The sequence below is a fragment of the Cervus canadensis genome, chromosome 13 (assembly GCF_019320065.1).
Source record: "Cervus canadensis isolate Bull #8, Minnesota chromosome 13, ASM1932006v1, whole genome shotgun sequence".
Classification (NCBI taxonomy): domain Eukaryota; kingdom Metazoa; phylum Chordata; class Mammalia; order Artiodactyla; family Cervidae; genus Cervus; species Cervus canadensis.
This window is the reverse complement of record NC_057398.1, coordinates 41,493,831-41,517,842: the sequence shown is the minus strand read 5'-3', so window position 1 is coordinate 41,517,842 and position 24,012 is coordinate 41,493,831. Positions and strand designations below refer to the sequence as shown.

Here is a 24,012-nt window from a genome sequence, read left to right as displayed (position 1 = left end):
AACTACTGGGCTTCCAGGGAACTGCCCAGAATATTCTTAATTTGATTATCCAACTGATACTTAAGGGAACCCTGACTGATATAAAGGCTATTATGTAAGGAAACAAATCATTGGAATAAGTTTAGCTTATAGTTATCACCAGTTAAGAGCTAGTTATGAGCTTTGTTTGAGAAGCTCTCATGTAAGATAGTATGATGCATCAGATTGGAAGCCAACATTTGTACGACATGTTTGTAGTTTGTTGATTGCTGACTGCTGTATTTATTTTCAGCTCTCCAACGGTGAAGTCGCATCTCCAAGTGTCCATTAGTTCTTGAGGGCATTGAGTGGGAACATAATATCTGTGAAGTGCTAAGAAGAAAAATAAAACAGGGTAAGGGAATGAAGAGTTATGGAGTAGGAGTTCTCAGATATGGTGATGTTTGAACAGAGATCTTTATTTTTATTATTTAAAAAGCATTTATTTGCATTTATTTGGATACACTGGGTCTGTCTTAGTTGCGGCATGTGGGATTTCTTAGTTGAGTTCCATGCAAACTCTTAGTTGCAGCATGTGAGATCTAGTTCCCCAACCCGGGATCGAACCTGTGCCCCCTGCCTTGGGAGCGCAGAGTCTTAGCAACTGGACCACCAGGGAAGTCCCTGAGCCAAGATCTTCAAATGTAGTAAAGGAGTGAGCTACGTGGAAATATGGGTGGGGAAGGGCAGTGTCCTGGGCAGAGCGAACAGCCCATTCAAAGGCTCTGAGGTTAGACTGTGTTTGGTGTGTCAGAAAGAGTGGAAGCAAGCATGGCTGGGGTAGACTAAGGCAGAAACAGGTAAAAGATAAGAGAAATAACCCTAGTTTTCTCTTCTATCCAATTAAAATATTTTTTACCTTTTCTACTCATTTGTTGTGGACACAAAGTTTGAGCACAGTATTTGCAAAGTGACGAATAGAACTTTTCTCACATAATAAGTATTGATGGTCACAATGTGGGGTGGAGGTCCCAAATGCCACTTTTTTTCTATACTCCTTTTCCATCCTTTCAACAGCTCCAGCAAAAACTCAGTATATCCAAAAAGACTTAAGAAATACTTTATTTTTAAATGAACAGCCTAAGTTTTAATTAAGTGAATTTTCTTGACTCTGTTAGACTATTTTCTTCAATTTCAAATTAGTTTCTAGATCTTCTTGTTTATCGCATTTTGATTTGATTTGTGTTAGCCACGTGTCTTTTTGCCAACCTTCCATTATTTCTCTGGATCCATGTTTTGGCTCTGGCAGTCCCAACTACTGTAACATAAAAAACTCTTATAGATTTTTAAGGAAGTTTTTCACTTACAGAAAGTAATAAAAGTATTAATTTCCTTTTCAGATTATTTAAATGGATCATAAAATAGCCTAATTTACTGAGCTTACCTTTCTTTGTGTCCCAGATAATCAAGAGAGGATGTATGGTCTCGGGTACTAAAGGATTTATGCACACTGGTGGTCTGAAAGGTTTAATGTCTCTTCCTGGAGTAATTAATTTAAAGTAGGGCAAGACTGGACCCACATCATTATTTCATTTTAAGTGCATCTGGAAATTCAGAGACTGAGCCTTTGTTTAGCTCTGTAGAAGAAAAAGAAATACATGTTCATAATGCTTACCTATTATTAGAGCAATTCTATGATTGCTCCTCATAATCAGGAGGCAAAGCTCATGATGTCGCTTTGAGTAGGAGATGAGGCAGCAGACTCACTTGTGTTCTGTTGATGAGGCATGGACTTAGGAGCACAGAAAATGAGGTTTAGTGAAGCATAGAGCGTCTACAATGTTAGGAATTAAGCAAAACCTGAGGATTTATTTGGAAAGAGAAAAGAAATCCCCCAAATAAGTCTTAGAGATATTTAATATTACAATCATCACAAAACCAAGTAAAAGAACATAGTGTTTTTTAATAATTGACTGCCTGATTGTGGCTCAGCTGGTAAAGAATCCACTTGCAATGAGGGAGACCTGGGTTCAATCCCTGGGTTGAGAAGATCCCCTGGAGAAGGGAAAGGCTACCCACTTCCAGTATTCTGGCCTGAAGAATTTCATGGCCTGTAAAGTCCATGGGATCGCAAAAAGTTGGACAGGACTAAGCAACTTTCACTTTCACTTTGACATATCCTGATATTTCTTCCTACATTTTTGGCTGCATACTCTTTGATTACCTTTTAATAATAAAATTATTTCATTGTATTTTCCACAAAAAGAAGAGAAAAATATCTCAGTCTCTCTTTTAGCTTCAGTTCAGTTCAGTTCAGTCACTCAGTCGTGTCTGACTCTTTGCGACCCCATGAATCACAGCACGCTTAGCTGACTGTAATTTGTTTCTTATTATTCCTGGTTTAGAAGAATACAACTGTGGCTTAATACACAGACACACTCACTGTTTTTACTACATTTCCAGTTTGTGCTCTACAATCACAGGAATTCTGATCAGTTTAGTAGTTTATTTCTCACAGTTCCTATCAAAGTGAAAAAAGTTAACTACAGGCTGCATTATATTCTTGCCAGGAGAAAAAGTTCATCTTGACCAGGCATCTGTGAAAAAGCACATCATTGAGGACAAGCTTAGAGTTTATAAACTGGGGATTGGAACAGTGTTCTTCAGACTGGCTTCTGCCTTCATGCACTTCACGTTTCCTTTTTTCCCCATTCTTCACATACTCCCAACACGGGGAGCACAGGGCATGTTCACATTTCAGTAAGACCTCCAACCCTGCACCCTGGGGCAGGGACACCGGGAGGAAAGCGCAAGCCGTGGTAGGAAGCAGCCTGGTGATACCATTTCTAAACTAGCACGGCTAGAAGTAACTTTGGGTACATGGAAGTGATCGCATACCCCATAACGTTAGCCCACTAAACCCAAACTAGATCTATTACTAACACAAGTTCCTCTTGGCAGTCGCCCCCAATAGTGTGTTGTCCCAGTAACACCAGTTCACCAGAGCGGAAGTATATGGGAAGGAAAGTCAGAATGGAAAGAGGTAATAGTATTAGCCAATTGTGGTTAAAATATCTGAACTTTTTCAAATTTTACAGAAACTTATATGGCCTCCTAGCCTTTGGATAGAGCCCACGTAGCTGAACAACCACCTAGAAGCTTAAGTGTCAGTAAATTCAGTGTAAATCTTCCGGGGCTGAAATAAAAGAATTGGTTTTACTCTCTCTCGTTATCTTTACCAGAGCATTAGGAAAAACGAAATCTACTCAGAACTGGTTCACTAAATTTAGTTGGTGAAATCAGATATTATCCATGACTTTGTTCCTAGGTTTTTTCATAATATACAATAGGTGGCATTTCCAAAGTGATTTTTACTGAGTATTGAATGACTGAGTTAAAATATTGATAAGAAGGATAAAATTAATTTGCTTTATATCTATTCAACTGGTGATAGAATCCCTTTCCATGGTGATTATATAATAGGCTTTCATGATTTTAATTTTTATGTTTCCTACTTGTCTCCAGGTTTCATCTTTTTCTCTTTGCATTTTTTCACCATGTGTTCTCTCATCTTTATGGTTCCCTGTCCCCTTCTCAGGCATTAAGTTTTCTTAGCAATGGTTTTGGTTCAGAAACACACTCTGAGATAAAGAGGTCTGGGTTTTATGTTACTGATAGGTGAGGTAAAACCTGGGGTAGAGAAGAGCAAATCAAATAATTGGGGCACTGAGATTTGGGCCATGCTTCACTGCAGAGATTAAGGTCATGTTTTAGTCAGTCCCAGCTGCTATAACACAATGCCATAGACTGGGTGGCTTAAACAAACATTTATTTGTCACAGTTCTGGAGGCTAGAAAGTCCAAGATCTGGGAGCCAGTATGATGGGGTTCTGGTGAGGAGTCTCTTCCTGGCTTGCAAATGGTTGCCATTTTATTGTACCCTCACTAAGCAGAGAAAGAGACAGAGAAATCATTTTTCTTGTACCTCTTATAAAGGCACTAATCCAATCACAAGGGCTCTACCCTCCTGACCTAATTACCTCCCAAAGACCCCACTTCCAAATAAAGTTACATTGAAGAATCGGATTTCACATATGAATGGCGGGAACACATTCAGTCCATAGCAGATAGGTAGGCAATGAAGCCGAAACACGCACACACTGATGCAATCCGTCAGCTCCCAGATCTTCCTACTGTCATAGCTAAGCCCAAACCTCTTCCTTCTATTAGTACCCTTGTGACCACTTTCTGTATGTTTCCCTTTCTTACTCAAGTCTGTCTGTAATGTATACTTTTAACCTAATTTCATTTAGATAGGATCTTTGTACCCTGCTGCCAGGCACCGTATTTTGTTGGCATTTGGCATTTGGTTGAACATATGGGAAGCACGAGGTTAACCCAGTCACTTGGAATTACTGGAAGCTCTTCTCAGCGTAATGTTACCTATGGAATCCATTTATATTTTCTTGCCATTTCATAAATTAAGCTCCACTTAGACTGAAGGAAAAGAAGCTACTTTGAATTTTTTTTTTTTTTTAACTGAGAGTCTTCAGGAGGAAGGAGGAATGACAGGGCATATTTCCTATAAGAACAAAAAAATGCCACATGGTGTTTCCCCTACCTGTCTGATTTCTTTCCGTTAGAAATATGTTTCATAAGGGAAAGCATGTTCTTTTTATCGGGGAACTTCTTTGTTTTTTTCTCATGTCCCTTAAGATAATTTTGATAGATTATGATTCTCCCTTGCACATTTTAAAGTTCATAACTAAAATGCTTAATTGTAAATGTATTCAGTTTCAAAGGATAAAATTTCTGGCACATTTACATTGAAATTTTAAAGTGAAACCGTTACCTCACTTTTAAACGTAGTCCATGGGATTGCAAAGAGTCAGACACGACTTAGCTACTGAACAACAGCGTTACACCCACAGTCATGTATTTTTAAAAGCATGAATATTTCTTAACAGCTAGACATTTTGCATCACTCTCTTTTCTCCTGTAAATTGTATTCCCTTTACACCTCCTCCTCAAAATGTTACACTAATTTAATCTATTTTTTGTTTAAATATATTTTATTAATTACTCTTTCATATGCTTGTGCAACAAAAAGAAACAATTCCTATTCTCTTTTTTTAAATAATCTCTAGTCAAGAACTTCATGTCTAAATTTAAATTCCTTTTGTTACAATTTTAGATTAGCCTAGATGTTGCAAAAAAGAAAGAAATTTTCTGTAACCTTAGAGTTCTAAGAGTTAAACTTTTCTCTGTATTATCATTACAGTCATTTTTCATAGGCAAATGATGGAAAACAAGTTACATTAATTATAACTTTTCAAATTATTGCAAGTCAAAAATAAAATTGTATTGGAAGTGCATTTCACAGTGTGGTAGGTGGTGGAAGTTTATGTTGTTTTGATCAAATGAAGTGACACGAATATTTACAATTGCTATTTTGCCATCCTAGAGATTGTTGCATCTTAGAACCATGCAGGGCACCCAAGGGATGGGAGACAGGTGTATCTTTCTTTTGTCAAGTGAGAAACAGGCTATGGCCAAAGGAAGTGGGACAGAGAAGGGCTACAGATATTTCACTGAAGACATCGACCTTGGCAAATTTGTTTTAGGAAAGAGTAGATATGGAAGTTGAGTATCTGGAAATTGATTTCCTTAAAACTGTGTTGGCATATCTTCTGAAAAGTTACATATACTCCAGAAAGTAAGTATACAGATTTGTAAAAGCTACTCTATAGTTCTTAAAATGTGCTCAGTGCTAAGCCATTTCAGTCATGTCTGACTCTGTGCAACCCTATGGACTGTAGAACTATGGAGTATCTTTTACAAAAAAATATACATATTCGTAAAAGCTACTCTGTAGTTCTTAAAATAGTCCATGAATCTTTTCCCTCACAGGAGTAAGAGTTAAGGGAGCAGTATGAAGGGCAAGTGAGGATGATTACAGGCTCTACTTTGAAACATTTGTAGTGGGAAGGAACACAGTGGGAGAGCCTCTTTTTAAGTAAGTTTGAATGGTTAGGAATTCTGATCTATTTTGATTAGAATAAAGACTTCATTTGATTTCTATTGCCAATAATTCCCTGCTTTTTGAAAAGTAAATTGCATTTAAGTTAGTCTGTTTAAATTTAGTGTGATAACTGAAGCTATTAATTTCAGCTCCAATGACTTCTCCTAATGTATGCTCACAGGGGAGACCCTACTAAACTACGAAATGTCACAGATTGTCACAAGAAGAAAATATGGAGGAAACTCCCAGAGAAAATGCATCAGGTTAACTCACACTAACAAATGTCCCCCACTTAAAATTGTTTCTAGAATCAGTTCATGATTTACTCCAAAAACCTTGTTGTTGTTTAGTTGCTAAGTTGTGGCCAATTCTTGGACTGTACCCTGCCAGGCTCCTCTGTCCATGGGATTTCCCAGGCAAGAATACTGAAGTGGGTTACTAATTCCTTCTCTAGGGGATCTTCCTGACCCAGGGGTCAAACTCACGCTTCCTGCGTTGGCAGGCATATTCTTTACTGCTGAGCCTCCAGGGAAGTCCCAAAACCTTAAATAGATAAAAATTTTCAGTAATCCTACTTATTTTATTTTACATATTTCAATGTATTTTTTCAAGTTGTAAATTTATTTATTTATATTTAGTATTAATTTTGTTTAATAATAGATAAATGTATGAATAGATATAAATAAGATATTATCAATTTGCACTTATTATTTTTTATCTGAAAAAAAGTATATTGCATAAGGAAATCACAAGATATCTTTTACAAAAAGGTTGGAATGAAGATATCAGGTTTGTAAATGTCCATATGGAACTATAGCAATGGCAAAGGCCAGTGAGAATATAAATAATATGCAATTAGGACCAATATCTAAATAAGATATTATAAAAACAGAAAACAAAATGTGCAAAAAATACACCTCATAATTGTGTATTAAACTGGCAAGCATAAATTTATTTACTGATATAAAAAACATAGAATAGCATGCATAATTTTATGCAAGGTTTTTTAACATTAATTGAGAAGTCTGCACTAAACTATAAATTTATAATAAATTTATATCTTGTACATTTTTCAGTTTATTCAGTTTATTTTCAATTTACTTTTATTTCAGTTTAGCAAATTAAAAAAAAAAAAACAAAAACCCCTGCTATTAAAACAAAGGAATCTTTGTTTTACTTTATACGTCAGAAAAGTGAAAACTAGCAAGGTCTTAACTGTAAACCGACTATTTGTTTTCAATTGTTTGGCACAAGATCATACATGTTTTAAACCCAATTTTTAACTTCCTCTTGGAGCACCCTGGAGCAAAAGTTCTGAAACAATGTGAGAAAAATTGCCCTTGGAGCACTTGGCAGCCAGAACCTCTCTCCATGTGTTATGTGATGTCCCACTTGGGTTTTAGTTAAACCTAGAAACATCTTTCATCCTTTGGTCAAGCAGCAGACTTGCCTAAGCAAAGCTGGTGAAGTCAGAACCTGATCTCAGGCTTGGAAGTGTGTGGGGGGGAAAGGGAAGGGAGAATGAGACAAAGGAGAGGAGAGGAGTGGGAAATAAAGAAATATGGGAATAGAAGGAAAGAAAAGAGCTGTCAAGAGGTAGAAAAAGAGTGAGCTGTGTGTGTTTGGAAGAGCTAGGGCAGCACCATCCATCCATCTCCGTGCCAGTGCCATCATTACCTAAGTCTATTTAGGGAACTTTCCAAAACACAGAGGAGTTTCTCGGGTCTGGCTCTCAGAACTTATGCAACCAATTGTTTTGGGAACAGCCTGAAAATTTCACAAGAGAGCTGAGTTCTCCAGAGATTGACAGTTTGACCAAAAGATCAAAGGTTTGGTACAGTGGGGCTAATTTTCAGAAAGCCTTCCAAATTGTGAAGATTTTCCTCCTTGTTATGACAGTTATGACGTGAAAATAGTCATTGGAGGTGCTTAGAAGCAGCTTTCTTCTTTGTTCACAACGTTCCATGAACATCAGTCCTCTCCAAACCCATGAAAACAAAGTGGGCGGCAAGGATGATGACACCCAAATCGCTGATAAAAGGAGAAGCGCAGAAATATGCGGTGATTAGTTTGGTTAGCTGAAAAGAGAAAGTTGCATGATTGGATTACAAATATTACTGCCTTCAGATCAACGCAGCACATAAGCAGCGTTACTGTGAGTGGGTGGGGAGAAAGGAGGAATTGCATGATTAAGAGTGAGATGAGCAATCATCAGTTGGGGTCGGGAATGATATCTTAACAGTTATTTGAGATTCTGAATGCACCAGATCTATTTATCAAACCAATAAGAAGATCTAAAAGCCATACAGAGAGATTCCCCTAGATTAGGGAAGTCTGTGATAAACAGAAGCTAATAGTGTGCTGTGATTGAAAATACACATGGTAAATAATAGCAGCTCTCACTCTTTTATTTTTAATGTTTGTTTAATTAACAAGAGGTGATATAGATAATCTGAATACTGGCTACAGTCTCTAATGACCAGGAGACACTTAATATTTACTTGAAAGTTAGAGCCTGGAAGTAAAAACCCATTTCCCCCAATGTTTTATAAATCTCTCTTTTGGCTGCTGAGACTAACTCAGAATATGGGACCATAGAAACTTCACAATTCCACCAAGACTTTCTGGTTCATTGTTCTTACAGTTTGGATCTGGCTTCACAACTATACCTGGGACTTATTAGGCCAGGAAGTCAAGGAGTTGGCATGTGTTTTTATTATAGTAAAACTTATCTGGATTTAAAAGGCATTAAATGTCTTCTGATTTCTTTCCTTTCCTTCAATCGTACAAGAATGCTTTAATTGGATATTGTAACTGAAAACGTTCACTCTGCATTGATCACCTGGAGATCTGTTTTCAACCCTCTGAAGATTCCCAAATGCAGGGCTTCTCTTTAAAAGTTCTTAAAGCTGGGTCTTTAAGTCTATAAAGATCCATGAGCCCAAGATTTCCTGCTTGGGGTGCTTTGAGCCTCAGTCATCCAGCTTTGCTCTCTCCATTGTTCAATTACTCGGATAACAGCCAGGCCCTATTTCCCTCCTGTGCATTGGGATAAAGCCATCTTTATCCTCATTCATGAAAAGGAAAATTCAAATTATTTACACAGAATTCATTCTGTTGCTACATATCTCCTTTCCACCATAATTTAAGAAGCTTAGCTTGATATACAAGGCACACTCTGAGGATGACTGGCCAGGCATTGTTGAAGGGCTTAAATAACAGAAAAGCAAAACAGGACGGGTTGGGTAATATTCAGCTAAATTGCACTCTCAAAAACACCAGCACTATTATCAGCTCCCACTGCAATTAAATGAAGATGGTTTTTCCAGGAGTTTGCATCCAGCCATAGTAAATTTACAGTGGAAGCTTCCAAAAGTGACATGTGTTTCTCCTCACTTACTTCACTCATAATTCCAATTAGGAACACACTGATTAACCCCAGCACACGATTTCTGGGAGAATCTTCTATTATCCTGACTAATTTCATGAGCTCAGAGAAAAAGGGAGAAGTTTATAATTCATTATGGCAAATTATGCAAATCTAAACCTCTGACAGCCTGTATTTATAAAAAGATATGAGACTAACTATTATTTATTTATTCTTCTAGGAAGATGTGGGTGCTCTGAATTCAGATGCTGAATGAACTGACTGCTTCAGAACTGCCTTGAGGAAAAAATGCTAAATATCTGACTGAATTTTGTCAGTATGCTAAAGCATTTATTTATTTTTTTATAAAAGCGTTTCAGAAAAAAAATTAGTGGACACAATTCACTGGGCACATGCATATGAATGTGATAAAATACAGTGGTTTGCAAAGCCAAGATAAAATGGAATGAATGACAAAACAAATTTCCCCAAAGGTAAGTTGTGTGATAATGTTTACCTATTTTGAACCATCTGTCTGCTCCATTTCTACTAGTGCTGCTCTGGCCAATTCACCGCACTGAAATCTTTACTTTTTCTCATACGCCTTGTCAAGACTCTTTTCACAGATACCATGGTGATTTTTTAAAAAATTGGATCATGTTACCCCTGCTTATGTAAAACCTATCAAAATTCCCATTGCATTTTTGAATAAAATACAGATTCCACTCAGATCTCATTTCTTGTCATGTCTTTCTCAATCCGTATTTTCCAATGTCCCTGACCAACTTTCTATACCTATAAAAATCCTTGCTTCAGGACCTTTGCACTTCTTAGCCCCTCTGCCTGGAGTTCACTTTTCCCCAACTTTAAATTTTAAATTTAAATTTAAAATTTCCCCCAAATTTCCTTCTATCAATCAGGATTCATTGCTTTCTAGGCGTCTCATCACAAGTAGCCTGTAGATTATTCATTATCACATTACCTTGTTACATCTTCTTCAGATGGCTGTCATTATCTGAAATTATCTTTGTTTACCTGGTTAATGCCTTTCTTCCCCTATAGAACAGAAACTGAAAGATCAGGAGCCTGTTTGTCCTATTCACCATTGAACTGCCAGCATTTTGACATATATGTAAGGCACATGCGTGCATGCTGAATCGCTTCAGTTGTGTCCAGTTCTTTGTAACCCTAGGCACTATAGCCTGCCAGGTTCCTCTGTCCGTGGGATTCTCCAGGCAAGAATACTACAGTGGATTGCTATGCCCTCCTCCAGGGGATCTTCCAGACCCAGGGATCAAACCTATATCTCTTATGTCTCCTGCATTGGCAGGCAGGTTCTTTACCACTAGCACCACCTGGGAAGCCCCAAGATGGCATGAAGACAGTATGCCATCTTCTAAATCAAGATTTTGAATTTCTTACACTTTAGGTGGGGGGCTAGGCTTGTGATCAAGACTGTGTAAACCGCCTGGCCCGGGGCCACTGCCGCCGCGGTTGACTGTCTGGCGGATGCGACTATATCTTGGAAGCATTTTTATACCATCTTGAAATTTCAACAAACTGGCTTTTGCCAGTTTATCCAGCTGTCTTTCAAGAATAAAAGTTGGGGTTTTCAAGGATAAAAAAAAAGACTGTGTAAAGTCAGAGGTATGTGTTGTAGCCAGACAGAACTAGGGATGGTCAAGGGACTGATGGGCAGTATGATGTTATAGAAAATATGTGAGCTTAGAATCAGACCTGAGTTCAAATCTCAGTCTGCATCTAACCAGTTGTGTGACTTTGGACAAGGTACTCACAACTTTAGTGAGGTTTGCTTTCCCATTTATAAAGAATGGAGAACAAAGAGCATTTACAAATAACTGTTTCACAGTTTTGTGAAGATTAAATGATAACATGTATGTAAAGTGATTAGGCCTGCGCCTTCTACATACAGGTTCCCAATCAGTGGTCAGTTATTGTGACAGACATTACTTGTTACCTACCCCATAGTTCCTTCTTCTTTGATAGCAGAGCCCCAATTTTGTTCAGGGTGATAATGCCTAGGCCCGGATGATTAATCATGTTTAACCTGAGGCAGTCATTAACAATTTGTCCCGCACTTTCCCAAACTCTTTTGCAACTACAGGTGGTCATGTGACCCAATTTTGGATGACAAAACTAAGGAGAAGTTTGGTGTGTGTGTGTGTGTGAAGAGGGGAAGGGAGTTTCTAGGGATGTTTCTGCTTTTCTGATGCAAGGACAGACATCAGCGATGTAGATAATTACTGCCTCCCTGCTTTCTTCTTGCCATGAATGTTAAATTGATAGCTTACGAAACAACCATTCTACAACCTGAAGAGAAAGCCTTGCCAATTTTGCACCAGTAAACCAATGCCAGAAGCCATTTACCTGCACACATTTTTGTTGTATGAAAACAACAATCCCAGATACACTCAAGCCAGGGTTAGGTTAACTGCTACTCAAAGTATTTCTAACGGATGCAGATGTGTCTGGGTCTGTGTGTATGCATGTGTAGTGTAGGCAACACATTTAAAAGTTATGGCTGTTGTTGTTGTTTAGTCTTTAAGTCCAACTGTTTTGTGATGCCGTGGACTGTAGCTTACCAGGTTCCTCTGTCCATGGGATTTGCCAGGCAGCATACTGATGTGGGTTCCCATTTCCTTCTCTGGGAGATCTTCCTCACCCAGGGATTGAAGCCACGTCTCCTGCTTTGGCAGGCAGATTCTCTACTGCTGAGCCACCAGCGAAGCCCGAACGCGATGGTAGTGACATGTATGTTACTGGTACCCAGAGTTAGCTGGTTCAGTGTCACCTGGATATTTACCAAGCAAAAGCAGGGATGGACTGCCAATTTTTGGCAGGTCACACCTTAAACATGATAGAGGTTAAGAATCTGGATTTTAAATTTCATTATTTAAAACTGATACTCAGGATACCAGTCCTTCCAAAATACTGGCTACATTTTATTGTGGAAAACAATAGCATGTGTATTTATCTAAAGCCAAGTTTTAAAAGAAATCTGCTTTTCATTTTCAACGTTAACCTCATTTTATTTCCTTTTATAAAAACCAAGTATATTCTGTTTATATTTTTGGATATTTGAGTAAAGAACAAACAGCATTTACAAAATGCTATACTTAAAAAAACATTTTAGAGCTTAAAAATTTAAAGTGTTTATGAGAAAAATGACTTAAAATAAAACATATTTAAACTAAAAATGTTATATTGTACTATGTACTATATAAAAATGCATCATGCTATATGAATTCTTTACCATCTGAGCCACAAGGGAATCATGAAATGTATTATTAGAGGCTAAAATTTTAAAATAATACAATATAGTTTTAGGTACTTCTTTAACTGTTAATTTTTATAATAAAAGTAAAATTTATGTGGTGTTACTAATAAAATATTTATCTATATGAACTCATTTAGTCTTCTCATTAGCCTTCTCTAGGAAGTTGGTATCAGTATTATTGTCATTCCCATTTTATGGCTGGGGATACTGAGGCACACAAATGCTGAATAATTTGTCCCAGTAGCACTAACATATGAACCAAGGGAGCCTGGCTCTAGAATCTACTCTCTTGTCTGCTAAAATTTGTTGCCTCCCAAGTTATATTACTCATTATACTTCACATGAGAATAGTTATATTACTTGTTAACTTGTGCTAAGCTACATCACTTAACACATTTCCCATTCACTCTTTTATCTGTGTATTTAAAGTTTTTTTTTCATTTATTGTCCCATACACTTTGGAATACAAATATACATCTTCCCTTACCCTATTCCTCCCAGTAAGCTATTAATAACAGGTTGAGAGAGATCACTAGTACTTCTATGCATTCAAACAATTAAAACAAAACTCCCTCTGATGGGAATCCTAAGCCAAAATGCTCACTCTCCTCAGGAATAAAGATTGCTAAGAATAAAGGATCAGTTGCCCTTTGGGGACACATTAGGAGCCATTGCACTGACCACACTCAGCCTGTAAAACTCCAGCTCGAATTCTGCCATTTCTGTTCAGTTGATGGCCTGCAGTTCAGGGCATGTGAATATCTTATTCCATCTTCTGGGGGAACCATGCAAGTGTTATCTTTTCTTTTTTCTGTCATTGTGACTTAGGAAATAGTCACAAAAAAAGATGACAACTACTGATTTTATGGATGAAGCAAACATTTTAGAAAAAGGGGTGGGACGGAGCATTCTTTCCATTGTCTTTTCCAAGATTAGATGGACTATGAGAAAGGGATAAGAGAAAAGCAAAAGTCAGAACGATTTAATGGAAGAGAGCAGAGAATGTGAGAATAAAACATGGAAGAAGAGCAGGAGATTCAGGGAAGAGTGAGAAATTCAGCAGGTCTGGGTCTTAGGGTTGTGGAACAGGTATATGAAGAGTGTTGGTGAAGAAAAAAGGCTTCTTCCTTCGTGGTTCACTTGTGGAAAGCACAGTTTTAAAGAAAGCTATCTGTAATGGCCCCTCTACTTGGATGCTTCCTAGGGATCAAGGAAATAAATAATTAAGCCTAGCCCAGGCCATGTCCTTTTTCTCCTGGCATTTGTATTCTCTCTCCATTCTCCAAACCTTTGCTATTATTCCTTAAGTTAATCACCCATCTTCCTTTTGCAGCATCCTGTCCCGATATCCACAGTTCTCACAGTGACACAACAGTGACTGGGCATGCATGGAAAAGCTATATTAAAGCTCTAACTCCTAGTACCTTAGAATGTGAGTTTATTTAGAAATAGAGTCATTGCGAATGTAATTGGCTAGATTAACATGTGATTATAGTGGAGTAAAGTGGTTTCTGCATCCAATATGACTTGTGTCCTTTAAAGATAAGAGAAATTTGGTAGAGCACAGGGGAGGCAGCCATGTGAAGAGGGAGATAGGGACTGGAGTTTCGCTACCACAAACCAAAGAACACCAGGAGGCTAAAAGAAACCAGAGGAGGTGAGGGTGGTTCCTCCACAAGAGGCTTCAGGGATCATGGGCCTGCCAGCACCTTGATTTCAAACTGCTAGCCTCCAGAATCATGAGACATACATTTTTGTTGTGTTTAGCCCTGGTTTGCAGGTACTTTGTTCTAGAAGTCCTAGGAAACTAATAACCCTGCTCTCCTCCCCTCTCTCTTCTCTTACCTTCTTTTCTTTCTTCTTCCCTACTCCCTGGAAACAATAGCATCTGCCCCGTGACTTCCATTACTACACATATTCTGATTAACTCTCAGATCTCATGAACTCCAAAAGCAAATTTATGATTTCCCATTTATCTTTTTCATGTGGATGTTCTGCAGACATATGAAATTCAACACATTTAAAACAGGACTCAGATTTGCTCTTCTATGTCCTTGTGGCAGATTGTATTTTTCTAAGATGACTATTGCAATATATCTCATTGTAACATTGGAATGTGACACTATAAGTCCTTTCATCCAGAGTTGAGGGTCTCTGTTCCCTCCCGAACCTGGGTGGACCTTTGTGATGACTCTGACTAGTGAAGTGACTAGCAGCAGAAGAGACTATGTAATTTTTAAGGCCAGGTCCTAAAAATTCTTTTCACTTCTACCTGGTTCTCTTGGAACACTTGCTAACCTAGCCACCAAGCTGTGAGAAAGCCTAGGCCACATGATGAGGCCAAGTGTAGGCGCTCTGGTCAACAGCTCCAAATGAGGTCTCAGTGGACAAGATTCTCCAGGCACAAGAAAGAAGAACCCTTTGAGATGACCCCAACCACAGCCCATCTGACTGCAACACATGAAGGATCTTGAACAAGAACCATAGAGCTAAGGCAATTGACCTCCAAAACCATAAGAGATGATGGTAGAATGACTGTGTTATTTTAAGCCACTAGGTTTTGGGGATTAAATCATTAAGCAACAATAGATAACTAGTTCTCTATCTTGATTAACAAAACAACATTTAGCCAATCATGTAATCTTGTATTCTCAGTCATCTGTAATTCTTCCTTCTTACTCACTCCATAGATTTCAAACATTTTCTAATTCTTGCCAACATTCTAATAGATTTTGCTGAGAAAATTCTCTTCTTTATGTACTCTGTCCCTTGCCTTAGGGATACCACTGTAATAATGCATATGAAAAAGGTTGAGGATGTAAACTGACATCTCAGCTTCAATCTTGTCCTGATTGAATTGATCCTTGCGCTTATGTTAGAGTGATCTCTTTAAAAATGCAAATTTGATCAGGTCATTTTCTTGTCTGTCACCATCTGAGTTAAAGATAATGTCTTTGTGTGCAAAGACTCTCATTATGCAAGGCCTCCATAAGCTAGCTCCCAAAACTATTTTTCCAGAGTTATCACTTGGCTCATCAAAAACAAGACCAGGAGGTGACTATGGCTCAGATCATGAACTCCTCATTGCCAAATTCAGACTTAAATTGAAGAAAGTAGGGAAAACCACTAGACCATTTATTTAGGTATGACCTAAATCAAATCCCTTACAGTTATACAGTGGAAGTGACAAATAGATTCAAGGGTTTAGATCTGATAGACAGAGTGCCTGAAGAACTATGGATGGAGGTTCATGACATTGTACAGGAGGCAGTGATCAAGACCATCCCCAAGAAAAAGAAATGCAAAAAGGCAAAATGCTTGTCTGAGGAGGCCTTATAAATAGCTATGAAAAGAAGAGAAGCAAAAGGCAAAGGAAAAAAGGAAAGATATACCCATTTGAATGCAGAGTTCCAAAGAATTGCAAGGAGAGATAAGAAAGGCTTCCTCAGTGATCAATGCAAAGAAATAGAGGAAAACAATGGAATGGGAAAGACTAGAGATTTCTTCAAGAAAATTTGAGATACCAAGGGAACTTTTCATGCAAAGATGGGCACCATAAAGGACAGAAATGGTATGGACCTAACAGAACCTAAGGTATGGACCTAAGAAGAAGTGGCAAGTATATACAGAAGAACTATACAAAAAAGATCCCAGATAATCATGATGTTGTGATCACTCACCTAGAGCCAGACATCCTGGAATGGGACGTCAAGTGGGCCTTAGGAAGCATCACTACGAACAAAGCTAGTGGAGGTGATGGAATTCCAGTTGAGCTGTTTTAAATCCTGAAAGATGATGCTGTGAAAGTGCTGCACTCAATATGCCAGCAAATTTGGAAAACTCAGCAGTGGCCACAGGACTGGAAAAGTCAGTTTTCATTCCAATCCCAAAGAAAGGCAATGCCAAAAATGCTCAAACTACCGCACAGTTGCACTCCTCTCACATGCTAGCAAAGCAATGCTCAAAATTCTCTAAGTCAGGCTTCAACAGTATGTGAACCGTGAACTTCCAGATGTTCAAATGATTTAGAAAAGGCAGAGAAACCAGAGATCAAATTGCCAACATCCACTGGATCATCGAAAAAGCAAGGGAGTTCCAGAAAAACATCTACTTCTGCTTTATTAACTATGCCAAAGCCTTTGACTGTGTGGATCACAACAAACTGTGGAAAATTCTTCAGGAGATGGGAATATCAGACCACTTGACCTGCCTCCTGAGAAATCTGTATGCAGGTCAAGAAGCAACAGTTAGAACTGGACATGGAACAACAGACTGGTTCCAAATTGGGAAAGGACTATGTCAAGGCTGTATATTGTCACCCTGCTTATTTAACTTATATGCAGAGTACATCATGAGAAATGTGGGGCTGGATGAAGAACAAGCTGGAGTCAAGATTGTCGGGAGAAATATCAATAACCTCAGATATTCAAATGACACCACACTTATGGCAGAAAGCGAAGACGAACTAAAGAGCCTGTTGGTGAAAGTGAAAGAGGAGCGTGAAAAAGCTGGCATAAAATTCAACATTCAAAAAACTAAGATCATGGCATCCAGTCCCATCACCTCATGACAAATAGAAGGGGAAACAATGGAAACAGTGACAGACTTAATTTTTGTGGGCTCCAAAATCACTGCAGATGGTGATTGCAGCCATGAAATTAAAAGACGCTTACTCCTTGGAAGGAAAGTTATGCCCAACCTAGATAGCATATTAAAAAGCAGAGACATTATTTTGCCAACAAAGGTTCGTCTAGTCAAGGCTATGGTTTTTCCAGTAGTCATGTATATGTGAGGGAGTTGGACTATAAAGAAAGCTGAGAGCCGAAGAATTGATACTTCTGAACTGTGGTGTTGGAGAAGACTCTTGAGAATCCCCTGGCCTGCAAGAAGATCCAACCAGTCCATCCTAAAGGGGATCAGTCCTGAATATTCATTGGCAGGACTGATGTTGAAGCCGAAACTCCAATATTTTGGCCACCACATGCAAAGAGTTGACTCATTGGAAAAGACCCTGATGCTGGGAAAGATTGAAGGCGGGAGAAGGGAACGACAGAGGATCAGATAGTTGGATGGCATCACAGACTCAATGGACATGAGTTTGAGTAAACTCTGGGAGTTGGTGGTAGACAGGGAGGCCTGGCATGCTACAGTTTATTGTGTCTCAAAGAGTTGGACACGACTGAATGACTGAACTGAACTGTCATCTCATGTCCCAACATTTTAGCCACTTTGGTCTATTCATTTTGCCCCAAGTAAACATCATTTATACTTTTGTACTTTTGCCCATGATTATTCTTCTTCCTAAAATGTCTTATTCAGTTTTTCCCTGCCCAATAAAACCTTTCAAGACCTAGATTACATATCACTGGTTGGAAAAACTTTCTTGGGACATTCTCTTGCCCTCTTGCAGAGTTATAATACTTTTTTCTGCTGCTTTGATAAAACCTTGCAATATCTTGCTCGTTTTACTAAAATTAGGTTTTTCTAAGTTGTCTCTCTTATTAAACTGAGAGACCTCTCATACTAGAATTACATGATAAATTTAATATTAGTAACTGATGATTCTTAGAACTGCAAAGTATATAATACAGTTACACCATTCATTCAATCATTCATCTATTTGCTCATTCATTTTTTCCTTTATCAAATATTGCTTACCAATGGCACTCTGTTCCTGAGGAAAGAGTGAGTATGTAACTTTTTTTATTTGTCTTAAGAGAGTCTGAAAATTAAGGGTCTTTTGCCCGGAGAACTCACAGGATGTTTTGGGAACAATTTCAATAACAAAAATAAAACAGATTCTTATGAAACCAAACACTATAATAATCACTTTACATATATCATTGCACTTAATCCTCATAAAGATACTGGAATGTAAATTTTATTGTTGCATAAACTGTTACTCAGAGATTAAATAACTTGTCCAAGTTACCAGTTAGTAAATGACACTGCTATTTTTGGATCTAAGTCTGTTTGGTTGTCAAGTTTGTTTTCTTTCCCTCATAGGTCATATTCTCTTTTCCTTATAGGACTAGTGGTCATCTCTTTTGTAATTACTGCATTGTCACCATTTCCAGATCACTCATGTGTTCATCTACTGAAATATCTGGTGGGGAGTTGGGACACTATTAGCCTTGACAGCCTTTCCACCTAACTTTCCAAATTTCAGTTCCCGCAAGTGTCTAGTGACTTGTGTTCTGCTTCTCCTCCATTCTCAGTTATTTTGAGCATTTTAGAAGATGAGTTTTCATGAGGCTGTACAGTGAGAAGTCTGATGAGTCAGGCAAAGATGGACTTGAGAAATTTCTAATTAGAGACAGTCCTGTGTTCAAACAGGGGATGTAGGAGGAAAGTCACAGCTGAGTAAGGAAGGACTTTGGGTGTGGCTGTGGCATCTGTGTGTGGGTCTTTGTGTCTGTGTGGGTGTGAGAATGCAAGCACATGTGCTGTCTGCAGCAGAAGGCATCTGTGGTTGGAGTGGTTCTGGCTACCACTGTGTGTTTTTATTGTCTGCCGGTCCATGTGTTCTTAGGTGCACATGTGGCTTCTCCATGGGTGTGCCAGTCGTGTCTGTGTATGGGTTTCTCTGTGTGCATGTGGGGGTGCGGAAGGAAGAACTAAGTTCTCAATAGCTTTTCCAGACTCCCATCCAGAGCCCAAGACTCAAAGTGAAAATGCTGTCAAACGCTTAAAGGAAAATTGCTGCTGATACAGGTAGGAGACGTGAAAAGGCCAGAAAATGGAATGAACCATCCATTACATTCCCCACTCCTCTTCTCTTTGCAGTCTTTAAAGAGTCTCTTTCCCTATCTCTACCTCATCCCTTATTTGTCCAGGTGAATTATTTTTCGCTCTGCTTGCATGTCATCAAACTGAGTGATTGTTTCTGCCTCTAAATACTTCCTGTGTTTTTACCTCTAAAAGGGAAGAGGGGAGTGTGAGATCCAGAGAGAACTGGCAGGAGAAATGTCTAGACAGAGGGCACAGGGCGTCAGTGTCTGCCCTGCCATGTTCAATCATCACATTGACTGCATGCCAAGCACTGTGTTATGAGACAGTCACACCCCTGTCCCAATGTCTGCAAGCAACAGGCTAACAATCAAGAGGAGATAAAAGATAAAATAACGATTGGAATTATGGGGGAACATGAAACAGATCAATCGATGAAAGCAGCTGTGTGAATTGTGGAATATAAGTTCTCTTTGTGCTATATCAAAGTAAAATTTGCAAAAAATATGACCAAGAGAAAAAAAATCTATGAAAAAAATAAAGAGGAAAAAAACCTATGAAAACCATCTAATGCAGAACTTCTACTAATGCTTGACTCAGACTTGACTATTTTTCAAACTTGGTAGGGACTCTGATTTGTAAAGATGAAAAAATTTTTATTATATTTTCTGTGGTTTTTGGATAACCACAGAAGTTACATTTGAGAGATGGGAGAGGCAGAAGAGAGAGGACAGGAGAAGAAGAGAGGGAGGGATATATCATGGATGAGAGATATTGATAGATTTTTTCTTTTCCCTTCTGTTGAGCAGCAGTCATACAGTCAGGACAGCAGTGAGATACTTCCTCCTAAATTGGAAATAGGAGAAATAAGGTTTGCCATGTGTGGGAGTAGGCCTGGAGATTGTCTGTAAATAAGTGTCTCAAGTGTTTGGGAACACACAAAACTCTAGTAAAGGTCGCCTGGGTGTAATTTCAAGCAGGCAGTTCTAGACTGTGATTTTAATTTAGTAATCGCAACCCAATTGTATTGCATTTCATATGGAGAAAGAGTTGAATGCACAGAAGACTGCTCAGTCTGGAGGAAGACACAACTGGCCAGTCCAGCTTCAGGGAATTAGAAGACACAAATGCTCAATTGCTGCAGGATGTTTGGGGCAATGACTTTTTGTTTTGCAGTCTCGCTTTTAGCATGAAGAGGAGGTTTTGCTTAAGATCATTCATATTTCCATTTGTTTTTATTTTCTGTTCACCCAGTAGTATTTTCATTATCAGCTGTTCTGCTAATGAGAAGGTAGTACCCTGGGAGGGAAAAAGATCACTATTCTAGAACCTGGAAGGAATATCTCTCCCAGAATAAGTGGAGGAAGGGACAGTCTAATTGGATTGATAAACTTCAATCTCCTATGAGTTTGATTAGCTTGATTAGTCTTCCCAGCAGTGATGATAGAGAGAGATAAGACAAGATAAGGGTCAGATCCAAAACTGTAGCACTGTGAGAACTGTTAACAGGTGGATGGAAGGCTGGCGTTCCTCTGGAAAGCACCGTGCTGTTAACGACACTGTGTCCTTACCGCTGCTGGGTCATTATTTGGGAACAGCACACACAGAATGGGACAAGGCTTATCAACATATGCATATTTCCAACATTTCTCCTTCCATGACGCTAAAAAGAACTCTAGCTTGACCTTCTTCGTGCTGTTTCTTCCCCCCACTGTGAAAACCATAGTCCTGATTGACCTGCATGGTTTTTGAGATTTCGTGATGGAGGGTTGAGAAGTAAACGTGGGGAGTTGGGGAACAGAAAACAAGATACGATTGTGTCAGGATTTCAAGGAGATTCACTGTGGTCTGTGAAAGGAGTGAATTGAAGAGAGAAATAAGAACAGTCTTGAAGGACTATGTGTCAACTTCATGGAGTTTGAGGAGACACAAATAAAATGTTTGTTATTCTGAAATTATTTTGGTTGGATGAAATGGGATGTATTCTTTTTTTTCTAACCCACATGTTTTTTTTCTTCCTTCCTCCTTTTCTTTCTTAACTTGTTAAATTCTTTTTAAAATTGAGGTATAGTTGATTTACAATATTAGTTTTAAGTATGTAACATAGTGGTAAAATTTTTTATAGATTATACTCCATTTATAATTACAAATTTATAAAATACTGGCTATATTCCCTGCACCATATATTCTTGTAACTTGTATATTTTTTACATACTAGTTTGTATCTCTTTAGTCTCCTATCCCTATCTTGCCCCTCGCCAACTCCCTGTCCCTACTGGTAGCCACTAGATTGTTCTCTCTATCTGTGTGAGTCTGCTTCTATCTTGTTACCTTCACTAGTTTGTTTTATTTTTTAGGTTCAATATTTATGTGATAACATATTTCACTTGGCATAATACCCTCTGGGTCCATCCATGTTGTTGCAAACGGCAAAATTTCATTCTTTCTTTATGACTGAGTAGTGCTCCACATTTTCTTATCCATTTGTCTGTTGAAGGACACTAAATTGCTTCCATATCTTGGCAATTATGAATAATGCTGCTAAGAACATTGGGGTCCATATATCTTTTTGAACTAGTGTTCTCATTTTTTTTCAGATATGTGGCTATGAGTGGGATTGCTAAATCATATGGTAGTTCTATTTCTAGTTTTTTTGAGGAAACTCCACACTCTTCTGCATAGTGGTTGTATCAATTTACACTCCCAACAACTGTGTATGAAGGTTCCCTTTTCTCCACATCCTTGCCAGCATTTATTATTTGTGGTCTTTTTGATGATAGCCATTCTAACCAGTGTGAGATGATATCTCATTGTGGTTCTGATTTGCATTTCTCTGAGGATTAGAGATGTTGAGCATCTTTTCATGTTGGAATGCATTCTTTTAAATTCAACATCTCTGAGCATCAAAATAACTGAAATATAGCTTTAGAAGGATTTCACATAAGTTTTATTTCTTACTAATCTAAACTATTATCCCCAGAAATTTTTTTAATTAATATTTTGATTTTCAAGCCCAGAGAACCATCAGTCATAAGTTGTTAACTCACCCTGTCTCACAGCTTACAATACCACCTGTTAAAGGATTCTGTTTTCCAGAGCTCCAGACCATATATCTAACTACCAGTTGGTCATTTGTCTTGGATATCCCTTCAGTATCCTAGGTTCAAATGAGCTCTCCACTGTACACCCCCCCCCCAAACTTTCTTCTCCTTCGGCATTTCTTTTCACAAAGAATGATAATGTTTTATGACTTTATTTCATGGAGAGAGTCTGAAAATTAAGGGTCTTTTGCCCAGAGAACTCACAGGATGTTTTGAATGGGAGAAAAGTTTTGAAGAGAGAAATAAGAATAGTCTTATTGACTATCTTGACAATAATATCTATATAATAATATAGATATTATTGACTATCAATGTCTTGACTCTTCCTTCTGTGTTATCAGCCTCCCAATTTGTCCATTCTAATTCCTAAATATTTCTTAAATTTGTCCACTAATCTCTACTCCATGGCCACAACCATGGGTCAGATGCCCATTGTCTCTCATGTGGATAACTGAAATAGCTCCCTAGCTATTTTCTCTAGGCCTTCCCTGACTCAAATCTCCCAGTGAAAATCATGCCACTATGCTACTATTGACCTATTTGTTACTATTTGAACTATGCCTTTCCTTGTGGTTCAGCTGGTAAAGAATCTGCCTGAAATGAGGGAGACCTGGGTTTGATCCCTGGGTTGGGATGATCCCCTGGAGAAGGGAAAGGGTACCCACTCCAGGATTCTGGCCTGAAGAATTCCATGGACTGTATAGTCCATGGGGTCGCAAAGAGTTGGACATGACTGAGTGACTTTCACTTTCCATATAGTTATCTCTAATTATTAATTTTAAGACTTTTAATTTGCTTTGAATGTGGCTGCTCAGTGCTGTAGCTTCTCCTATTGTGGAGTCAGGCTCTAAGGCGCTTGGGATTCAGCAGTTGCAGCGCATGGGCTCAGGAGTTGTGGTTCCCAGGCTCTAGAGCATACTCAATAGCTGTGGTGTTGGGCTTAGTTGCTGTGCAGCTTGTGGTATCTTCCTGGACCAGGAATTGAACCCATGTCCCCTGAATTGGCGGGCGGATTCTTTATCACTGTGCCTCAAGGGAAGCACGAGAATAGATCTTAAATGTTATTAACACACACACACACACACACACAGAGGTAATTATGTGAGGAGATAATTAGTCTAGTTAATTAGTCTAATTGTGCAACCACTTTTCTACATATATGTCTATCCCTGATGGCTCAGATAGTAAAGAGTCTGCCTGCAATGCAGGAGAGCCAGGGTCAATCCCTGGATTGGGAAGATCCCCTGGAGAAGGGAATGGCCACCCACTCCAGTATTCTTGCCTGGAGAATTCCATGGACAGAGGAGCCTGGTGGGTTATAGTCCATGGGGTTGCAGAGTCAGACACAACTGAGCCAATAACACTTTCACTTTCTTTTCATGTGTATGAAGTCATGAAAAAATGAAAAAATTAAATTAGGGTTTGAAAAATGACCCTTGAACTTGAAAATGTAGCATTTGCTTTTACTGACAGGAAGTCTGCTTTGCCCCTTGGAATCTGTTTCCCACAGCTTTATTGAGAAATAATTTACACAGAAC

The 24,012-nt window shown here is 38.5% G+C and overlaps 1 long non-coding RNA gene across 2 annotated transcripts in view; it reads right to left on the bottom strand.

The window, feature by feature from the left end:
* Window positions 1–1,104: 1,104 nt before the first annotated feature.
* LOC122452449 overlaps window positions 1,105–24,012 on the bottom strand; it is a 50,248-nt gene continuing 27,340 nt past the window's right edge. Inside the window, exons 2-4 of one of the 2 annotated variants that reach the window (XR_006272699.1) lie at window positions 11,950–12,158; window positions 1,403–1,595; window positions 1,105–1,276 (exon numbers count right to left, since the gene is read on the bottom strand). This is a non-coding gene — a long non-coding RNA (uncharacterized LOC122452449). The remainder of the gene's footprint in view (window positions 1,277–1,402; window positions 1,596–11,949; window positions 12,159–24,012) is intronic. The other variant, XR_006272698.1, reaches the window with a different exon arrangement.